This window comes from Cervus elaphus, chromosome 11, assembly GCF_910594005.1.
Source record: "Cervus elaphus chromosome 11, mCerEla1.1, whole genome shotgun sequence".
NCBI classification, from domain to species: domain Eukaryota; kingdom Metazoa; phylum Chordata; class Mammalia; order Artiodactyla; family Cervidae; genus Cervus; species Cervus elaphus.
In genome coordinates this window covers 30543786-30566821 of record NC_057825.1, presented here as the reverse complement: position 1 = coordinate 30566821, position 23036 = coordinate 30543786, and the positions used below count along the sequence as shown (strand labels likewise).

At 47.2% G+C, this 23036-nt stretch overlaps 1 protein-coding gene across 2 annotated transcripts in view; it reads right to left on the bottom strand.

Moving 5' to 3' along the window:
* The window catches only part of KLHL29 (kelch like family member 29), a 326752-nt gene that overhangs the window by 230439 nt on the left and 73277 nt on the right, over positions 1 to 23036 (bottom strand). For both annotated transcript variants that reach the window (XM_043917266.1, XM_043917268.1), the window contains exon 2: positions 6845 to 6952. The gene's annotated coding sequence lies outside the window, so the exon portion shown is untranslated. The remainder of the gene's footprint in view (positions 1 to 6844; positions 6953 to 23036) is intronic.

The window sequence follows — 23036 nt, the reverse complement described above, 5'->3', positions numbered from 1 at the left end:
TTCTTCCATAGCACATTGTGAAAGTTCCTGTCTATATTCCTATTGTTGTATTTATCACATCTTATTATATGAAGGTATTTACATGCTGATCTCCCCACTGGACTGCCAGCTCCTTGAGGACAGGTTTTTGACCAGTGAGGTTTTGACCTCACTGGACCCTGTACCTAGAACAATATACAGTGTGGTTGCCAGTGAGTGCTTAAGTGAATGAATGAATGAATGTTGGAATAACCATTTGTTTTGCCATGGGCTGGGTATTCCTCCTACAGCCTCAATGCTTCTGGTTCTGTCTGTCATGTTGCAAGATACACTCACACAGACACACAGAATCTATGATTAGAAGATAAAAGCTAAAAAGTTCTGAGTGACCTGTGAATATATGAGACAATCAATAAGAGACAGAAGCCACAAATTCAGGAGCATCCTTCCATGGTTACTGGACAAACATGTGCATGGTTCTCTCCTATAGCAGGACTCTGGCAGGGCCTACTACCAGTCTATTTGGCATTTTCCTGCAAATCAGTAAGAGGTGCCCTCCCTCTGAGCCCTCACAGTACACAACGAAGTTGGCAGAGTGCAGGCTGGGTGTCAACTTCCGCGCCCCTGGGCCAGGTGCCCTCCCATAGGGCACAGACTCACAACTGTGAGTCAACAGCCCTGGTCTCTGGGGCAGGTGCAATGTAAGGAAGGAGACAGGTCGCCTGGAAAATCAAACTTGGCCACAAAAATAAACTCTGAGGTTTACAGATAAGCTATTTCTGGCCCAGGTGCCAAACGAGGTTTTGCAGCTGGAGTGAAAACTGGCGTGTGCGCCCCTCCCCATCCCAATTAGCTAAGGGGAACTGTACAACTCAGCTCCAGAAGCAGGGGTTCCACCCCTGGGGCATCGCCTGCCTTTGGCTGATGATAGTCGATGGTTCAGTATGGGGTAGAGTCTCACAGGCCAAGGAGGGCAGACAAGGAGGGTGCAGCCACCATCCTGAGCACAGTGCTGCTCTGGTGGATGACCCTGTCAGTCCCTGGAGAGCTCTAGGAAGACTGGCTGCAATTCCCCACTGTGGGATCACCAGCACCAAATGTTCTAGCCTGGCACTTGTGGGTAGGGGAGGGAGTCTGCAACACTCTCTCCTGGGAGGTCCAATGAGGCAGGAGCTGTGCCCAGGGCCCAGCCAGGGAAAAGCAGGACGCTTTCTATTCTGTTTGTTTTCACCTAACTGAGTTCAGAAAGGATTGAAGGTGACTTACAATGATACTGTAAGACAAACAAGTGTAGGGGCAGGCAATGGTGCAAGGCATGCTGTCTCCATGAAACCACACGTAGGAAGTCCCATTCATTTGCTACAAATGGGTCACAGATTTGCCTCCATGCTTGGTGGTGCCTCTGACCTTGGCCTCCCACTGGAATGGCCTGGGGTGTGTCACAAAATGCCTGGGTCTCAGCCTGAGAAATTTTGGTCTAATTGACCTGTTGTGTTGCCTGGATATCAGACCTGTAAAAATCTCCCTAGATGATTTTAATATGCAACTAGGTTGAGCCACTGTTTAGACTTGAAAAAGGCAAACAAGGAGCTGATCTGTTATGACATGATCCAGTATGAGATACTATGATGAAGGCTCCTTAGAATATGTCTGCGCTGGAATCACAGGAACTTCTCCCAAGGGACCCAGCCAAGGGGTCACAGTGACAGGATGGACATTGACTGCCATAAAATCCTAAATGTGGGCATATCCATATACTCCATAGGAAAAAAGATCTTGCGACAGCCTGTGTGTATTGGTCACTTAGTCGTGTCCAACTCTTTAGGACTCTATGGACTGCAGCCCACCAGGCTCCTCTGTCCATGGAATTCTCCAGACAAGAATACTGGAGTGGGAAGCCATGCCCTCCTCCAGGGTATCTTCCCAACCCAGGGATTGAATGTGGGTCTCCTGCATCACAGGCAAATTCTTTACCATCTGAACCACCAGGAAAGTCTGCCTGTAGGGTTCATTAAAAGCATTTTGGGGTGGGGCAAGATGAATAGGGCTGATATGTCATAGCCAAGGTACCCAGCTTTCAGAAGCCTGGATCCAGGGGGTAGATTTTAGAGTGGCTAAAAATGCAGATAAATTATACAACATCATACAGGAATTTTGTTTCGCCAAATCTAGGAGAAGGGGACAACATAGGATGAGATGGTTGGATGGTATCACTAACTCAATGGACATAAGTTTGAGCAAACTCCAGGAGACAGTAAAGGATAGTGAAGTCTGTGGGCACCAATCTATGGGGTCACAAAGAGTTGGACATGATTTAGCTATTGAAGAAAAACAACAACAAATCTCCATAGCTTCCACCCCAATTCCTCAGGGCTTAGAATCCAGGAATTCGGCAACACCTTTGAGATGAGACTGTTGGTTAAAGATTTAAGATACACAGATGCCCATGCTCATGAGAATGATGAAGTTGGAAGGTCTGGGGGAAGGACCCATGCATCTTGTTTTTTAAACTCTCCAGGTGACTGCAGTGTTCACTGAGGGCTGAGCACTGCTGGTCCAGGTAGCATCATTTTACCTCTGAGCCTGTCCATTTTCTCTTGGGAGTTAGGAAGGCGGGGGGTTAAAGCAGAGGAGATGGAGGCTCAGAAAGTTGCATGGGGCTTGTCTGGAGCTAGTGGTGGGTTTGGGATGAGAGCCCAGTGGTCTCTCCTTCCAGGGTCCCATCCATCACACTGTCTGTGAGGTCACTCTGTCCTGCAGTCCTGTGATCTCTGAGCTGAATAACATTATCTGATGTCATAACAGGGAGATAAGAAAATGATCTATCCTCCAGAAGCTCATGGTCCAGAAAGGAGGATGAGAGGCTCAAGGCAAAGGAGACAGAGATTCACAGATAGCTGAGGGAGAGGCGATGCTTCATAGCCATGAAGTGGCTTCTCTTGAGTCTGCGATGCAGTTCTCAGAACTACAGAGAAGGGGTCAGGACCTTGGGACAGAGATGTTGCCCAAGAATCAAGTCCCGGGGCAGCTGAAGCAGAGGGAGTAGAGGGGCTGCTGAGAGACAGGCAAGCTGAGGAAAACGCAGCAGCACAAACAAGCTCGTTTACAGGCAGAAGGAGGAAAGATGGTCTGGAGTGGCCAGAAAGACAGGGAGATACAGCCCGCCCAAAGCTGAAGGTGGGAGGCTTCATTTCTCCATGAAACGAAAAGGACCCTGACCGAGGAGTCCAGGGTTGGTGGGAGGTCTTGAGGACAACAGGGAAGGAAGGGATCAGCTGCAGGGACTGGGCCAGGAATGGGCCAGTGATGCAAGAAGGATGCCCGGCCAGGGCTGAGGGTTTGGCTAAGGCTCCACTGAAGGATTTGTGCCCCAGCCTGTTGGTTTAGGGTGGAAGCCGAAAGGGGATGGCTGAGTAAGGGAAGGAGGGAGAAGGGACTGGGGATCCACAGAAGAGCGGCTGTGCAGAGTGAGGGAGTGAAGGAAGGAGAGGATGCATGTGGTCAGCAAAGGCACCTTTGAGTTGGCTTTGCAGGGTGACGCTGCTGTGAGTGCAAAAGTCCAGGGCACAGCACCTAGTGTCCTCTATGGAACAACTCCAGGTCTCATTAGATCCGGGGACATTTGCAATGTCCTCCCAGGATTCTGGGCTCACAGAGGGACTCGGGGCCTGGGTGGGCAGCACTGAGAGTCCCAGGATGGGGCCCGGGGATGCTACTCAGGGGCGTTCCTACCCACTGATGGCAATTGGCATTGGCCCTTCACAGCTCTGAGCCTAGGTGTCTATTAATGCCATTCTTGGCTCAACCCTCAGTCTTACACAAACCGGGTCCTTATCTTGACCCCCAACTGCTCAGCCTTGCCGCAGCCAGGATCATACACTGCAGTGCTAGCCTCAGATTTCCCTCCCGCTGGCTGGTTCTGGTACCATCCTCTCGGTTACACAGAGGATTCTCATCAAACCACTGCCAAGTGGAGAGCAGCCCTCCAGGCTCTTTATCTGAGCAGACCCTGCTTTGTAGCAGGAAACACTGAGCAAAGCAATCTGACCCAGTTTCCACAGGAAGGTGATAGTTCTACCACTGGTCACCAAGGGGCCGAAGTGGGTCGTGGAAACTTCTTGTCTTCTTGGGAATGAGTGGAAGTCCTGCACATGAAGGAAATGGACAGCCCAGCACTGGACTATGTGCTGTGGTGGTGCTCTGGGGAATGGTTATGACTGAGTGTACGGTGGATATTTATTGAAAGCCCAGCAGGCACTGGGTGGGATGGGGGAAGGGAACACAGAGAGAATCAGTGTGATTCCCATCCTCCAGGGCTGGCCAGGTGGTGGGGAAGATCGCCAGGCATTCACAGTGGGCACAGAGATGTGAGGCCCACAAGGGGTGTGTCCTATCAGATATGCCTGGTAAGGTCACCTTCAGTGCCCTCCCAATCTTAAAATACAGGCTTCTCCAAGAATGGGATAAATAAGAGCCGTGTGTCAGCTGAAACAGAGGCAGGGAATAGAAGACTCCCAAATAAGGGCTATCAGAACCATTGTCTAGGTCTCTCTGTCGCCTCTGTGCCATCCACACTCACACTAGAACTTGAAGACATATTCTTAGAAGGCTGACTTCAGTGAAGAGCATCTTCTGACTCTTTTCTCAAACACTGAATGCCATGGTCACCAAATCCAAGCTTGTTGTTCTTGTTGTTTGGTCCTTAAGTTGCATTGATTCCTTGTGACCCCATGGACTGGAGCCTACCAGGCTCCTCTGTCCATGAGATTTTCCAGGCAAGATTACTGGACTGGGTTGCCATTTCCTTCTCCAGGGGATCTTCCCGACCCAGGGATCGAAACTGCGTCTCCTGCATTGGCAGGTGGATCCTTTATCACTTCTCCAACAGGCTCAGTTTTCCGACTGAAGCTAGTTTTCCAACTTTCCTCTCTGGCTCGGCAGCCTCAGAAGCAAAGCATTCCCTAGTGTCCAGGATGAGTAGCCGGATAACTGTCCAGCCAGCCAGTGGTGCTCTAAGAACAACTCTCAAGGTCAGGAGCCCATCAGCCCCTGCTGGCCACCGCTACTGGGGTGCTAGGTGGCAGCAGGCTGGATGCACATGGGTGTTTCTTCTGTTTCAGCAGCTGATTCAGGCCTGGCCTGGAACCCCCTCCAGCTTCCTGCTGACTGTCACGGTGTCTGCACCTTGGGATCCCTTCTGTTTGTGGGAAGGCCCTGGGAGTGGAGGGCACCCCAACTCCACTGCCTCTGATTCCAGAGAGAAAGCTTGCTGACCAGTGGACAATGGGGACACAGAGGAACCTGGCTGGTCTGCTGCCAAGGCCCCTGATATGGAAGGAAGCTGGGGTTCAGGCTCCAGGCTGGCCCCAGGCAGAGGCCCTGAGGCTCTTGGTCAGCGGGCACCAGGGCGTGGTCCTGCGGAAAGCACACACTTGAGCTCACACAGCACCAGGCCCCAGGAGTGATGCAGGGTGGCACTGGCCCCTGGACCTCTAAAGGTTCAAGTGTCATCGAGACGTGCTAGCCTAGGCCACTCAGCCTCAACCGGCCTGAAGCCCACTGCCCGAGTCCCCAACTCCCACCTTCATTATTCTGGGCACCCCCTGCCCCACCCACAACTCCCCTGACTGCCTGGTCTTCACAATCTATGTTGGAGGCTCCTGAATCAAAACTTTAAGCCTGAGCTCTATAAATTTAATCCAAGAAAATAATCAATTGACTATGTAAAGAGACATATGCAAAAATGTTTGTTGTAGTATTATTGGTAAGAGTGATGGATCAAAAATGCAGTAAATTTCCATTATTAAGTCTCTGGTTAAGTAAACTGTGGGGCTTCCCCTGGTAGCTCAGACGGTGAGGAATCTGCCTGTAATGTGGGAGACCCCGGTTTGATCCTTTGGTTGGAAATTTGCGCTGGAGAAGGGAATGGCTACTCACTCCAGTTTTCTTGCCTGGAGAATCCTATGGACAGAGAAGCCTGGCAGACTACAATCCATGGGGTCACAAGGAGTTGGACACGACTGAGAAATTAACACACATACAAGTAAACTTTATAGCTTATTGTAGCCATATGATATGAAGCCTTTAAAAATGCTATAGAGGGACTTCCCTGGTGGTCCAGTGGTTGGAACTCCATGCTTCCAATGCAGGGGGTGCAGGTTTGATCCCTGGTCAGGGAACTAGAATCCCACATGCATCGGGGTGTGGCCCAAAAAAAGAAGATGGTATATAATTGTATTCAGTGGCTTGAAAAGGTCCCTGGGACAGCCTGTGAAGTCGACATAACGAGTTACCAAGTAGTACACACCGTGTGACCTCATCTGTGTGAATACATGTGTGCGTGTACCCTCTATCTAAAGGAAAACAGCCAGGAAAGGGGCACTGAAGTGGTTATTTCTCAGGACTATATTAACAAATAATTTATATAATTTTAGGTGCTATTTTTTATAATAGTTTTACAATGAACAAATACTATAATATTTATTTTAATATTAACAATATCAATAATATTTTAATGACATTTAAACAATACTATTTTAATAACAAGAGAAAGTTAAATTAGGAAGAATTACAATTTTTGAGGAGCTTAAGAGTCATGTAGCTGCTGGCTGCCCCCAGACCCAAATTCCTATGGGGCCAGAGCCCCAAGTGAGTGATCAAGAGTGCCAGTCATGCTTGTGCATTGATTCCAGAAGGGTGGGGGCCCAGGGGGCTAAGCTTGGCTCTGGGTACCAGTGAATCTCAGGTCTATGGTAAAAATCTCACGAACAATATGGTGAGAGGACCAGCTACATCTATTATACCTCAGTTCCCCGAGGTAATCAATGTCAGAGAAAATGCCTGACTTCCAGGTGAGCTGACCTACCTTGCACCGTCCGTCTCTGGCAAGCTCAGGATTCGTCCCCAGGATGCAAAATCCTCGATAGCCACCAACTCTTAGCACGACGTGAGCATCACCAGGAGGCCAGGCCGTCTAAAAAGAGACAAGAGAAGAGTGAGGGTGGGGTGGGGAAAAGATATCATCTTTTTCGAAAAGCTCTTTTTGGAATTCCAGCATCTTAGGTGGTCCCCACCCTAAAAGGAAGCTTGTCCCTACCTTGGATTTCCTGGTGTGATGACCATGCACAGGCCATGCCCAAACTGGCCCTGGCCACCAAGATAAGGGGGTCTGAATGGGTAGCAGAGAACCCCAAGGGGCAGATATGAGATCTTAATTCCCCACTCCCCAATGCACAAAGCTCAAATCCCCATAGCAAAGCCATAATCACTCAGTAAGAATGAGAATCATGGCATTCCTTTCCATCTAATCCAAACCAAGAAATTCCAGAGACAGGAAAAAATAAAAAATGAACATCTTTAATCTAATGCTGAAAAGAGAACAGGACACAAACTTGAGAACCACCAAAACAAATCATTACTTTTAGACAATGGACCAGAAGACCTTGAGGAGGCAAACGATGGGTCCCCTGGAGAGAAGGTTTTTTTTATGAAATATATAGATTAATACCTCATAGAAAGAGACTATCTATTAAGGGAAGGCAGGGTTATTCCTAGTTTCCTCTTTCAAATATAATATATGTGAATACTATCTTCATGACAGGCAACGTCACCCTCCACTGCAATAAATGCACGACTGTCATTACCTGGGGATCAATATATTTTTCTAAATTGAATATATCATTATCAATTGATTTTCCCTTTTCCTCTTAGCACTCCAGAGTCCCAGCTAGCTGGGGAAAGCTTTAATGTGATATGAAGGATGTGGACAGGTAAATAAGTTATTGTAAACTAATTCCATCTTACTATGCGCTTCGCTCCGATGACACAATGGGTCTTTCTCTGAGCCTCTCACCTCAAGCTTTTTCAGCTGTTGTGGACAGACACATGGGCCATATCAAATAGCCATTTTAAAGCTGAAAGTGGCAAAAATAGTGTTTTTTCTAAGGATAGTGTGTTCCCTTTACGATTAAGAAATAACTTCTGTAGGGAAGCAAAGAAAGCCAAGGTCACCATTTAACTCTGACATGGAGCCAAAGCCGTGAGCACATTTCCTCTACCAAGCTTCCGTGAAGCACACGGTTAAATCGAACTCTTTGGCCACAAAGTATCGACAGTACTGGTGACAACAAACGATCGATGTATTTCTGGGAAAGATCATTGGCAGATGTGTGCTGGGGAATAGAGAGGACTAGAGGACAGCGGTCAGTCCATTTTAAGATCCTTGAGGATCTCATTCATTTATTTACCCATTCATTCATTCAGCACATGTTAATGGAGTCCTTGTTATGTGTCAGGCAGTGTCTAGGCACTGGGAATACGAGGAAACAAAACAAGAAAAAAATCCTGCCCTCCTGGAACTCCTCTTCTAGTGGATAGAAACACAGAATAAACAATAAACTTAAGAAATAAGTACAAATTGTACAGTAGATTAGAAGGCAGTCAGGACTATTTGTTAGAGGAGAAGTGGGGCAGAAGATGAGTGTGGGGGTGTGGTACAGCTTAGAGAGGGTGGTTGGGGTCATAGGCTCCGTGAGAATATGACATTTGAGCATGCTGGTAAGTGATGCAGGTATGGGCCGTGCAGGTGTCCGGGGAGGGGGAAGCATTCAGAGCAGAGGAAGAGTCAGTGACTCGTATTCCTGGATCCGCAAGGACCCTCCGTTGTGGCTGGACATGGGATAGCCACATAGGACATTAAGCTGGAGAGGTGAGAATTCAGTTTGTGTGGGGCCTTGCAGGCCATTGGAAGGCGGGGGGGGCGGTTTAGTTGCCAAGTTGTGTCTGACTCTCGTGACCCCATGGACTGTAACCTGCCAGGATCCTCTGTCCACAGGATTTCCTAGGCAAGAATACCGCAATGGGTTGCCATTTTCTTCTCCAGAGGATCTTCCCCACCCAGGGATCAAACTCACACCTCCTGCATTGGCAGGTGGGTTCTTTACCACTGAGCCACTGTAAAGCCTATTCACCGAGAGCCCAAGACCCTGGCCACCAGGTTTTAGGAAGAGCTCTCACTCTCGAGACAAACTCTTGGTTGCCAATGTCAGGTTAAGTGGCTTCCCTTCTCTCCATCTCAGATGGTTCGACTCTCTGGGCTGTGCCAGACCGCTACGGCAGCCGAGACAGGAGCCCAGTGGGGCAGCTCAGGGGGCAAGCCGGCAGGGCTGTCTACACTGATCTGATGACAATGGCCTCATCTTTCCTCCTTTGTGGTCCCTGGAGGTCAACTTCTAGAGGAGATAACTGAAACAAAGTTCTGAACAACAAAAAAAAAAACCACATGCAAAGCAGAGTTCTCTGGGACTGTTCCCTAATGTGCTTATGAAAAGACCCTAATGCGAGCTGACGGGTGAGACATCACAGGCTGTGCTGGGGATCTTCTGTTCGCTCCTCCAGGTCAGCTCTCCATCCATTTCTGTGTCCTGGGAGGCTCACCCAGTCAGCATGGAGAGCATCACTCCAGCTCTGAGACCCTGGGACTTCCAGTTATGTTCAGCCAATGCAGACACCAGCAGGAGACCCAGGATTGGGGTGGGGCTGGGTGTTTATTTCCCCTCTCTCCTTCTTCCTGCAGAGTCTTCATGAGATGACCTTCTGCTGAACGTCATGGCTGGTGGCTGGTGTTGAGGAGGACACAGCTCTCTCTCTGCCTTCCAGTAACAGCTCCCTCCCCTTGCCCTGATTATGAGCCCTGGGGTATTGTCCTTTTGTATGCTCTCTTCCTACTGTGTCTACACCTTTGTGAATAGCCCTTTCATTGAACTCTCTTCAGATTACACATTTGGATGTGTCTGTTTCCTGTCAAGACTCTAATGAATACATTCTCAGAGATGGTTAGAAGCAGGACTGTGGAAATCAGACATCTGAATTAGAATTCTAACGTGGCCCTTAGTTTTGTGACACTGGATAAATTATTTAATTTCTATGAACTCTCGTTTCTCTTTATTAATGCATTAGAGAAACTGGTACATAATTATCATCCACAGCAAAAGCATCAGCATCTTGCTATTGCCATCACCTGCTCACAATCCCGGGGCAAGTCACACCTCCATCATGACATCTCTGCCCACCCCAACCAGAGGCGCCTCCCTTGAGGGTTTTCTAGCTGTTCTCAGCTCATATTTAGCATTAGTTGATGTCTCAGTAATTTCATCTCTTTCCTCTTCTTACCCTTCTTTCTCCCACCCAACCACTAATCCTTGCATCCTGAGCACAAACATTATCTTAATGTCTGAATCTCTGGCCCACAGCACCCATCACATGGGGATATGTATAGACCCTTCATTATTCACTATGTTTTCTTCTTAGAAAGCCTGTAAGTTCTATTCATCTACCTAAACATATTCTACTGTAATGAGATGCATGGTACTTAAAATGATTTTAAAATAAATGACTAGAAACTGATTTCTAGTAATAATTTAATTCCCAAGATAACACTGCAAAATCTTCAGTTTCCAAAGATCATGGCCTGGGAAAATGAATCTCAGGAAAGAAACCAGGAATTCCAGGGAAGTAGGTATGAATTTTCATCCCCAAGGGAGATGAAGGTTCAACCTCTGGACTTGACTTCTGACCTCTCTGGTCAAACCAACCTTTTCTCTCTCACTAACCTCATCCTCAAAGAACAGCTTCCAGGCCTATGGAAAAGAAAATTTAAAAAGTCAAAGGATGAGGGACTTTTTTAAACTTAAGTTTTAAAAAATAAGTAATAAGTCAATGTCTGTGAAAGTGGTCTTAAGTCCTTTACCTTCTCAAGGCTCTTACGAGATGCTAATTGAGTTTGACAGAGCATAAAGGCCAATATAAAACCAAGACCCATGGATGGGCTCTTTGGGTTACATAACTGTCTAAACGCTGGGAGATCCTCAAAATTAAACTCAGAGATATTTTTGAGACCCATTCTAACTCTAAGTCTATAAATAAAGATGGTTCCTGACATGAACCAAATTGATAGCCAAGAGAATAATAAACAAAGGCCCCAGGATTTCATTTTTACTTCCCTATAAAAGATACCAATTTTTTTTGGAGAGAAGCTGCCTTAAGAGAGGAGAAACCAATTAGGGAGGCTCCCATCTGATGCAGGATCAGAGAGCAGCTCTGCCTGGGTCTTGACCACGCTACCCAATTACGACTCCAGCAACTGGGCAGCTCACCACCCCTCAGCCAACTGGGAAACGAGGATTCTTCCTTGGAAGGAAAAGAGCAAAGTAACTGGAGGCTGTAAACCAGAGCAAGAAAACCAGCTCCCACACCCACCTTCCCCTCAGTCCTGGAGAAGGACCCTCGGGCACCCCGGCACAGGCTTGGATGGCTGCTCTGAATGTATCCTGCAAGGGAAACACTCATTCACATTCTCCTTCATTTGAGAAGAGAGAAAAACAGGCCATCCATTAATAATATCAACCATGGTTCACCAAAGCTTGCAGGCGTGTTGCCAATCCCCAAATAAACACTCTTTGAGTGTTTATCTATCAGGTTCTCGACAGTTCATGGACTGAGGGGTCTGGAAGGCACTGCTTTTTCAAGGAGAGAATTAAGATGCAAAGATGCAGCACAATGTGGAGGCTTTTTGTTTCCATTAAGGAGCCAGAATTGGCCACTGATGAGACCCATTACGTATTCTCCAAGACGGGGATGCATTGCCTGGTGAGTTATTCTGTGGGCACGTGTTCTTCAAAGAAAGACAGGATCTTCAGAGGCCATGACTCCTCACTGGAGGATAATAACAATATTTTCATAACATTTGATGTTTCAATGTCTAGCTGTTCACAGTTTATCGTATACATTTTAACAAGCTTATGAACACGTTACTATTAGTAGTCCCATTTTATAGATGAGGAAACTGAGGCTCATGGAAAATAAGAATCCTCCAAAGTCACGTAGCAAGTGGAAGGGAGCTAGAATTGGAGCTCTAGGTTTGTCCTCCCAACCCACATCTTTGTTTTGAATTTCAGCTCACTTGTTCCTGGGACCCCAATCAATGAGGAGCCTAGAGTTGTTTTGTGTTTTCTCTGAAGTCACCACCCTGGGCTGAATAAAAGCACAGGTGTCATGGACGTCACATTCCAATCAGGTCCTGGTGAGCCCAAACCAACCCCACGACTGGACTGACCTCTCCCCCGACCCGCATTGCCAGCTTGTGGGCCAACCCCAGATGCTCCGAGGTGCTCAGGTTCCCAAGTGACCCCCCTCACCCTGCACAGAGCAGAGTGGTCACAGATGCGTCCCCCTGCCCCCAACCCCAGTCAGTGGGAAGGTAGCTCACCTGGATTCTTGTTACTATTAACCTTTTTCATTGTCACCCTCCCCCATCCCAAAGAGGAAATTTAAATTCTTTCCTCTGAGAGAAATTCCATTCTAAGGAGGCGGATGCTGTTGGGCAGGGTGGAGTTTGCTGGCTCACAACCACTGCACTGAGGTTTTCTTGGCAGCTTCTACTCCAGCAATCAATCCCGCCCCCCAACCAGCCCACCTGATACTGCACCGTCCCCCATACCTGCTACTGCCAGACCCTCATCTCAGGGCCCAGCACCGCCACGTGCCCCGTCACTGCTCAGAACAGTTCTCTCCAGGCTCCATCACGGCTCCCTGGGGTGAGGCCTCCCCTTCTCACACCTGGATCATAGCAACAGCAACCCCCGCCCCGCACCAAACCCCCTGCGATACGCTCCGTTGTTGCCAGAGGGACTGTGCTCAACCCTGAACAGGTCACACTCCTCCCCGCCAGCGGCCCTCCATGGCAGGGGCCCTGGAGAACCCAGGCCAGTCTGGGCTCTCCCCAGTGTCCTGCCGTGTCCAGCCTCCTGTCCTCGACAGCATCAGCTCTCCTCCGCCACTGTGACCAGACCCACACCTGCTCCTCCTTCCTGGCCCTCCTCCGCCTGCCTTCAGTCACCCCTTCTCCTGAAAACTCTCCAGTAGGTCTTCTGCACCCTCTGGAGAACAGACCCTCCTGGGATGAATTACTGGGAATGTTAGATAAGAACTCGGTGTCACCAATGGAGGCTTCTCAACAGCCCCTCTTCTGTCCTGCTTGGCTGGTTTGGGCAAGGAGGACGGGGAGATGGGGACAACGGGGTGCCCAGGCACTGACTGGGTCCGAAGTCTTGCCACAACAGGGCTCTGCCAGAAACCCAGACTGTAGCATTTCAGTAAAAGAAAGTTGCAAATCAACTGCTCCCACACAAACTACTTTCTCCTTGCATGGCCGACCCGCTTCAATTAACTAGGACTCCCTAAGTCAGCCCTACCACTCAGAGCCCCCCACAAGTTAATAGAGGTTTTCCTGTCCCTGGATCCAGGACCAGGATGACCGTGCATTTCCGGAGGGCTGCAAGCTGGAGACAAGGGCAGAGGCGCCAGCAAACCTGTTCCACTGACTCACCCGCAGCGGCGGGAAGCTGCGGCCAGAACGTGTGGCACCTGGCACGTAGTAGATGCTCAGTAAGGCTCTGCTGAAGGAGGGAGAACGCCTCCAAGACTCGACTCATTTTCTACAATTTCACTTCGAACATCTGGACGTTCACACCACAGCTTCATGATTGGAATACAAACCAGTCTGAGAAAAAAAATCAGACGTGGCTTCCAGATTTCGCTCTTATAAACCAGGCCTTCATCCTTCCTTTAAATTGCAATAATTCCTTCCCAGATGTTGTTTCTCCTTCAGACCCATAAATTGAAGCTTTTCATGATGACGCTTCACATTTGCCTGGTGCCATGGGCTCAGTGGAGTGTTTTCCGCATCTTCTCTCCCTCATTAGACGGCCACGCAGACCCCACGGGAGGCAGGGCAGGGGCTGGCATCCTGATTCAGAGACAGGAAGGCCAGCTGCTGGTGTTGCCGAGCTGGATCGCGGTGCGAATGGGTGCTCCCCTCCTTCCTGGAGCTGAGAGATGGGGTCCTCTCCTCTCCAGCGCTGTCCAGGTAGCCAGGTGGGTGGGTCATCTGTGGAGGCTCCACCTGCATGACCACGCTGCCCATCTGAGAACTCTGACTCAAATGTGAAGAAGGCTTTTCCCTTGGTTCCCCTTGCACTCTGGGGCCAGGCTGTAACATTTGAATAAGATTTATCTTGAGTCTTGGGGAGTAAAACAGAATCATAGGCCAGGAGTGGGTTGAGAGCAGGGGAAAGAGGAAGTTGAATTCGACCTGATAAGCTGGTCCCCCCTAGCTGTTCTCCAGGAAGGTCCATCCTGGCTATGTGGGGCGACCCCCATCTTAGCATCGACCACACAGGAATTCACACCCAAGCAAGAGCCCACCTCAAGTCTGGACCCACAGGAGAGCCCAGAGAGACTGGGATTTCCCCCTTCCTTCCCACCTTCTCTGTTCCAGTTTCATCTCTGAGGCTTGTCCCTTTTACGGTGGCAGACTCTGGGGCTGTCTGCTTCAATGCTTCAAGGGAGCCTTTGCCTGTGTTCAAGGTAGCCACCACATCAGCCCACTATCAGGCCCACAGCTGTATACGTCGCTGGGTGGAGACAGCCACGAGGATAGGAGACACAACTACCAAGGAAGTTCTCGGGTCCAGTGTCTGCTCATTGCCAGGGTCTGGACTGAGCCTGTCCTGGCCAACAACACGGCTGCCAGGGTCACGGTCACTCAGCATCTGCTGACCCTTTGGGTCTTGGCCTCCTGACAGCCTTAGAGAGAAGGGATGGGGAAAAGCAGCTTCACAGAGTAAGACAAGGTGAGCTTTCAGGTTCGGTGGGTTTTGGTTTCCTGGTGGAGTTGCAGAGAGGTTCTGAAGCCCCTTCTCCCGAGACCAAACCCCGCAGCCTCGCTCATGGTCTACACAGCACAACCCGAGCCTCACCTTGGATTTTCATCTTAGACCCTGACACTCCTGGTTCAGGGTTGGCTCAGCCTGCGGGGTGGTCGAGAGCATGGGATATTTATAGTCTGAGAGACCTGGGTCTAAATGGCAGACTCTCCACCCCACTCCCACCCTCTGACCCAATCTCCTCCCTGTCCAAAAGAGATGACATTATTGAACATCCTTGGTTGTTCTGAGAGTTAAATATTTGGGTGTAAGAAAGGCACTTGGCATAGCCCATGGCACAGATTAACAGGTGGCTCTAACATTGCTATTACCATGCCTGCCAACTGAAGTACAGAATAGGTATTGCTGGAATCCCTACCTCACCCATGGGGAGGTGGTGCATTTTTCTCCAACACCTCTCCATGGAGGGGAGCACACAGAGGACAAATGGGTGGGGAGGGATCTTCCTCGGGAGCTAGAGGATCAATGGGCTGACCACGTATGTAGTTTTCCTGGGTGTATCTAAAGCTGGTCAGCTACCACTTCCCGCTTCCTTCACTGCATCTCCCTGAATTTCTTCCAGGAGGACACTTTCAGCCCTTACCAGCCCCTCATCCTCCTCCCCAGCAACTACTAGACGCCAGGCCTGAGGACAGATGCCTTCATGACTTCAACAGCTGCTTGTTCCACCTCTTCTCTGAATCCTAAGTCATAGGGCCAGCGGCTGAAAACCCCTTCCCAGCTCCAAGTGGATCTGAGAGGCGTCACTTCCTCACCCAGCAGAAAATGATTTTGAGTAGACCTGAGCCTTGTTTCTCTATTCTCAGAGAGGGAAAAAAAAAAAATGTGAAAGAAAAGTCTTCAGAGATTACAGTACTTTTTATCCAGATATGATGAGTTATCCATTTAAAAATAAACCACAGACAGGCAAGTTTCTCCATACCCAGGCAGAAAGCAGTCATTATCAGGAATTTCTGTAAGTTCTCTGCTTTTCTTGGCCAATATAGAAACAGCCTAGGAACTGAAAATAGAATTAGAAGCTAATTCTGTTTTCCTGGTCTCTACCAAAGTGTGCAGGCAAGAGGCTTGATCGCACCAGAGCTTCATGTTCCATCTGAAAAAACAAGGAACCACAGCTTACCAAACTCATGGCACTTGTGCAAATGAACCCAGCAATCGATGAGTCCGGCCAGAGCCCACAGCCATCGCTACAAACGCACCAAATCACTGGGCCACAGCCTGGCATGGCTTGATGTCCAGATACGGGCAGGAAACCAAAGGTAAGAGCTGGTGTGTGACAGGCTAAAGGTTACACAGCTGATTAGCAGGAGAGCTGGGACAACAATGTTGGCTTGTAAACTCCCTGGCCGCTGCTCTTTTTTCCCCACCCAGTCATCTCTCCACAGTTTAACTGTAACTGAAGCTGCCAGGAAAGTCCCCTAGAATGGTTAAACAACTTATCCCAACCCAGTCTTCCTTCCTGCAGAAAGTTCCCCCGCCCCTGTCCTCGCTTTCCAGCGAGCAGTAAATCAAACAGTCCCTGCTGCATTATTTTTCAAGCTTGATGTTTCTAAATCCAAAGACATCTATAAATAATACATATTCATTTATATGTACATTTAAAAGATTAAAAAAAACAAACGTAACAAAGATACCTGTAGATTCTTCTGAATACTAATGGGCTACTTAAAACACAGTGGAAGCAAATGGCTAATGAGCACAGGTAACCTCATACCTGAGTTTCCCTCCACCCCATCTCCGGCCTGTACCCAACAGGGGAGCCTCTGTTCCGAACCCACTCCATTCACTGCTTTTCTCCCACGGTCACATTTAGCCATCTGCTGCTTCTTTTATATGTGGGACTGTGTATTTTTTTTTTTTCCCCCTTCAGTTTTATATGAAACATTTAGCAATGAAGTAGCAAATAAAAATACTACATATTATCTAGAATTCATAGGAAATTGTGGTTGGCTTTAACGCGTCTAAAGGTTGATAAAAAGAAACACATAGATGCTTCTTAAAACTTGTTTATATTTTATTCCACATTACACACATCTCACTCCATTGAGAAAATTTAGAAATTGATGTGGTTCTCTCTGTCACAAGCTGGCATGGCAAGGATTACCGCGTCTAGGGAACACTTTTCCCTTGGAACACAATGCACTCGCCTTTGCAATTACCCCAGCAGACAGAAATGGTGCAAATAATCCATCAGGGCTCACATCAGTCTTTGGAAGGAAGGGTTTCTGTACTTTTTTTTCCCCTAAAAGGTACACTCTCAGCATTGTCTGGCTACCCCATCTTTTGCCCTACTGGGCATCTCTGGTCTTCACTCCTGACTGAGGGTGTGGTTGGAGCACCATCACCTCTCAGACAGACGCTCAGGTCAGCAAGGAGCTGGCAGACTCGGTGTCTACTCCATCACTCACCCACGGGCAGAAACAGGGGAGTTCCCGGGGCTGCAGACGGTGAGGGCTAAGTTAACTCTGCTGGTGGGGCTGAAGGTGGTCAGAGGAGGGAGAATTCCTGGGGTACAGGAAGCTCCCTGCCAAGCCCTAATCTAGGTCCTGGAGGATAAGCACACCTAAAAGATCAACCTGAAGACATCAGAAGGACAAGCATCTTAGTTTGAGTTCCCCGCCAAAGAGGCCCTTGAAACAGCAATTTGGATGCAAGTAGGTTTTTTTTTGAGTTGATCCAAGGAATCACCACGAGGAAGTAGGGATGTGAGGTAGGAGATGGGGAAAAGTCAGTTGAGGAAGCATCAACCAGTGGGTTCTGCTGGGCAGTTGGGGCTCATTCCTGCTGGGGATGCTCCAAGAGGCTGGGGAGAACCCATCTTAAAGTTGTCCTCCCAAGAGACAAAGGAGGAAGCTGTGGTGTTTATTCATCATCTCCCACCTCTCATTGGCTGACAAGTGCTTTTTAAAAAAAAAATTAATTAATTAATTTTAATTGGAGGCTAGTTACTTTACAATATTGCGGTAGTTTTTGCCATACACCAACATGAATCAGCCACAGGTGCACATGCGTCCCCCATCCTGAACCCTCCTCCCACCTCCCTCCGCATCCCATCCCTCAGAGCTGTCCCAGTGCCCTGGCTTTGAGTGCCCTGTTTCATGCATCAAACCTGGACTGGTGATTTATTCCACATATGGTAACAGACATATTTCAATGCTATTCTCTCAAATCATCCCACCCTCACCATCTCCCACAGAGTCCAAAAGTCTGTTCTTTATATCTGTGTCTCTTTTGTTCTTTCATATATAGGGTCACTGCTACCATATTTCTAAATTCCATATATATGCATTAATATACTGTATTGGTGTTTTTCTTTCTGACTTACTTCACCCTGTATAATAGGCTCCAGTTTCATCTGCCTCATTAGAACTGATTCAAATGCATTCTTTTTAATAGCTGAGTAATATTGACAAGTGCTTTTGAGACATCAATCCCTGAAGACTTCTAGCCTGCCCCATGAATGGGCTGGGCACCCCCACAAATAGAGAGGCAGGAAGCAAGAACTGTCAACAGGTGATCCCCAGGGTAGGGAATGTGCTGGGCACCAACAAGCTCTCTTAGGGCAAGTAAGCGGGAGTGCTCGTCAGCTCCTGAGGGCTGCGGCTGACCGCAGCCCCAGCACCTTGCCTTGGGCCCTGGGACTTCCCCTTCCTAGTGAGAGGGAGACACACATTGCTCGCCACCATAGGAGACCTTGAGTTTGCTCATCCCCACAGCCCATGCCCTGTCAAATGTGTTTGTAATGGGATCATCTGCTATCTGTCGGCTGCGCAGCAACCATGTATGAAAAATAGCATCGAGGAGCAAATTAAGTGATCTGTCTGCAAGCAGCCTGTTTAGACGAGGAAGGGCTGCCGTTGACAAATCTATTAAAATTATACATAAATTATCTAAGTGCACATAGATTCATGCTCAGAATGAGGGCATCGATTATGGGCATTTAAAATACAACCTGGATGAAATCATCTTGTCTCACTTGAATGGGGTAATAATAATTAAGAGAAGAAGGAGAAATAAATTATATCCATCACTTTCCTGATTAAAAGAAAAAAAGTTCAGAATTTTCATTTTTCAGGAGGATGATGCTTTGAAACATGAAGACGTCTGGGTGCTGCCATCTTAAAGGACAGAGGGATCCAGCGAGGCATCTGTGTGCTCAGTCACACAGTCGTGTCTGACTCGGTGTGACCCCCGTCGACTGCAGTCTGCCAGGCTCCTCTGTCCGTTGCATTTTTCAGGCAAGAATACTGGAGTGGGTTGCCGTTTCCTTCTCCAGGGGATCTTCCCAACCCAGGGATCGAACCTGTGTCTCCTGCTTTGGCAGGCAGATTCTTTACTGCTGAGTCGCCGGGGAAGATTGAGAGGGTGCTCTCCAAATGGGAAGGGGGAGGGTTAGGGGGCCTAGGTGTACTTCTCTTGGGAAGTAGAACCCAGACAAGGCTTTGAGGCAAGTGGTTTACTTGGAGAGTGAGGCCAGAAAGCTCAGGCCGGTGAGTGGGGAACTGAAACAGGTAAGTGAAGGAAGCCAACAAAAGTTGCCCGAGATAAGCACCATGCCACTGGGGGCACCTGGGCCAGTGTCCGCAGGGACCTCTGGGAGGAAGGAGAAGGACACGTCTCAGAGTTACCCCACCTGCAGTATGAGGAAGCTGGAGCTTCTGCTGCCAACTCCCAGTTCTCATCGGCTGAGAGCTCTCGTCAGCGAATTCACTCCCAGGCACTTCAGGTCTGTCCTTCGAGGCCAGCAAAGGCTCAGAGGGCAGCAGGCTAGGGAGGACTCCGGGAAAATAAGCCTCCAACATGTGCAAACATACTGTGCTGGAAACTCATAACCTCTGATTACTTGGATGGAATTCAATTTGCCACTTTCAAAAGTCTAACAAAAACAGACCCCCCCACTTTCATGTAATCACTGAATAATATTATAATCATTCTGCATGGAAATTGTATTATTTCCCTGATGGAAGCCTAGGCTTTGAACCTCTCAGGGTTTCACCCACTACATTACTTTTCAGAATATGAAGTAGCAGGTTCCAATTATGTGAAAAAAAAAAAAAAAGTTTAAAACAGTCACAGCACAATACATAGTGTGATCCAGACAGAGAGAATATACATTCTCTAGGACAGGCAACTTGATTAGTGCCTGTGACTGTTAAACACATTTCAGGTAATATACTGATAATGGACATTAATAGTAGCAATAGTGCTGAAGTGCTGGAATATAATGATTTCTGATTATATTACTGTTTCCTTTTGTGGAACACAGTGCATATTTCCAAATGACTCTATGTTCATTAAACCACACAAAAGCCCAGCGGCAGGTCGGCAGAAAGGTGGTCAGAAGGGGCTTGCAGTTACCGGTGTCTAGGAAGTGGGGAAAGATGGTGGCCAGCGTTCTTGGCAGGGCCCAGTGAACTCAGCACCACTTTCTGTGCTCTGGATTCATTGCACGTGTCCACCTGTATGGACAGACATTAACTACTGAACAGCCAGTAAAGAAACACTCTTGTGTGCAATATAATAAGCTGATGGATGTTAGAGGAGAATTTAGAAGTTAAAACTTTTTGCTTACACCCAAATATATGATCGTCTTTCCCTTGAATCTCCCATTATCCCTCAGAAAAAAGGGTAAGTCATAATGGAAAAGAGTATAAAAATAATATGCATATATGTACAGTCATGTTGTTGTACAGCAGAAATTAACACAACATTGTAAATCAACTGTACTTAAATAAAAGGGTATTATATATTAAATTATTAAATATTCTAAATTCAATATATCCAATATACAGTTTGATGGATTCTGTATCAGTAAAAATCTCTCAGATGTACTCTCCCACCTGATTTAGTTAACACAGATGTGGTAATTATTCTTGGGATTATGACTTCATAATTTTAGTGTTTGGATGTTGTTGTAAACAAGACTTTTAAAAGTCACTTTAAACAGAAACCCAACAATGGTTAATTGCTGTAAGAGATCATGAATAGTCACCTATAAGGCAAATGAAAAAGGAAAAAGCAAACTGCCTCAACTTATGGGAACTGGGATATGGGATATGGGAACTTGGATAAAATTTTGAAGGAAGGCATGATCCATTGATTCTAAAAGTGCTGTCTGAATATGTAGACGGAAGTGAGGCTCATGAGCTCTGGAAAACTGTCAGAGAACTTGAAAAGCTGCTCTAGGCTAGGGATAAAAAAAATACACTGGGAACAAAAGACACTTTGCAGTGGAAACTGCACCTGACAGGTTTGGAGAATGACTCATCTAATAAAAGTGGGAGAAAGTAGTATTTAAAAATTAACAGTTTACTTATTTTGTGATTTTAAAGATGTGTAACTAAAGTAATTAATTACATATTATAAGTAAACAGTTTGTTGTTTCATTTATACTGTATTCCAAAAATATCCATGTATTCGGGTCGACTAAAATTTTTTTTGGAGCCCTTTTATTTGGGAATGTGGGGAACTGTGTTACATTTGGGTGCAAAGTTAGTTTCCTGAGCACCATATGTGTACAGTTGTCCTACTGGCAAAGCCTTGGTTTACTCTACAACCCAAACCCACTTAGAGACATGAGCAGGTCTTTACTGCAACAACGCTTTCATTGGGTGGGAAATCTGAAGCCTAGAGAATTTTCTGTCCTACCACAGAATCCTTAAAGGAAGAAGTGACATGTAGAAGGAAGCCTGAAAATGAGAATATGGCTTTTTAAAAACTGAAGTTAGTTGATTTATAATATTGTGTTAGTATCAGGTGTATAATAAAATGATTCAGTAATATATATATATTTTCAGATTTTTCATTATAGGTTTTTATAAGATGCTGAATACAGTTCCCTGTGCTATACACTAAATCTTTGTTTCTTGTCTATTTGATATGTAAAAGTGTATATCTGTTCATCCTATGCTCTTAATTTATCCCTCTTCTTCCTCTCCTTTGGTAATCATAAGTTTGTTTTCTATGTCTATGAATATGTTTCTGTTTTGTAAATAACAGTATTTTTCAGATTCCACATATAAGTGATACAATAAACATTTGCCTTTCTCTGTCTGACTTACTTTACTCAGTATGAAATCTCTAGGTCTATCCATGTTGCTGCAAATGGCAAAATTTCATTCTTTTTTATGGCTGTATAGTATTCCATTGTGTGTAATGGAATATACATGTCTACACACACATATATACATATAGATCCACACTCACACACACACACACACATATATATATACACACACACACCACATCTTCTTTATCCATTCATCTGTTGATGGATACTTAGGTTGCTTCCAAGTCTTGGCTGTTGTAAATAACGCTGCTTTGAACATTGGGGTACATGCAGCTTTTTGAATTAGAGTTTTTGATTTTTCCAGATACATGCCCAGGAGTAGGATTGTTGGATCATATGTGGCTCTATTTTTAGCTTTTTAAGGAACCTCCATACTGTTTTCCATAGTGGTTGAGCCAGCTTAACATTCCCACCAACAGTGCAGGAGGAGAACATGGCTTCTTGCATGAACACGCCATGTGGCAGCTGATGGCCTAGGCTTTGCATCTGTCAGCTGGGGATAATTTGGGGCTGTGAACTCACTGGTCAGAGCCAACCTCAAGAATCCCATGGTAGCAGGTTATTTCTCCACACTGACCCCTGCCTACTCTTCTGGCGGGTATTCCTTCTGGATCCCAGACTAGTTTGCTTTTCTTCAGCCCTGCCAGAACACTGTCATTGCTTTAAAAAAATGAAGACATTTTTTATTGAAAAGTGTATGTAGACATGAAAATCCATCTCCAGTCTTCTTTCCAGATGGGAAAAGCCCTGCTGAAAAGTGCCAGGTGGGAGTGCTCTGGTCCCACCTCTGTCTGGGGAGCACTCCCTCCCCACTGGCTGGCAAACCCAGCCTCCAGCTCTTTCTCTCTGTCAGTCCTGGGCCAGGGGCTGTTACATTACATCATCCCTCCTAATGGGAGGAGGAAAAGGAAAGGAAAGTGAAGTCGCTCAGTCGTGACCGACTCTTTGTGACCCCATGGATGGTAGCCTACCAGGCTTCTCCGTCCATGGCATTTTCCAGGCAAGAGGACCGGAGTGGGTTGCCATTTCCTTCTCCAGGGGATCTTTCTGACCCAGCGATCGAACCCGGGTCTCCCGCATTGCAGGCAGACGCTTTACAGTCTGAGCCACCAGGGAAGCCCAGATAATGGGATGAGGAGTCACTGTAATTAAAACCTAGGAAAGCAAGATCTGTGCTGGCTAATGATGTGGCTTTGGGTCCTGAG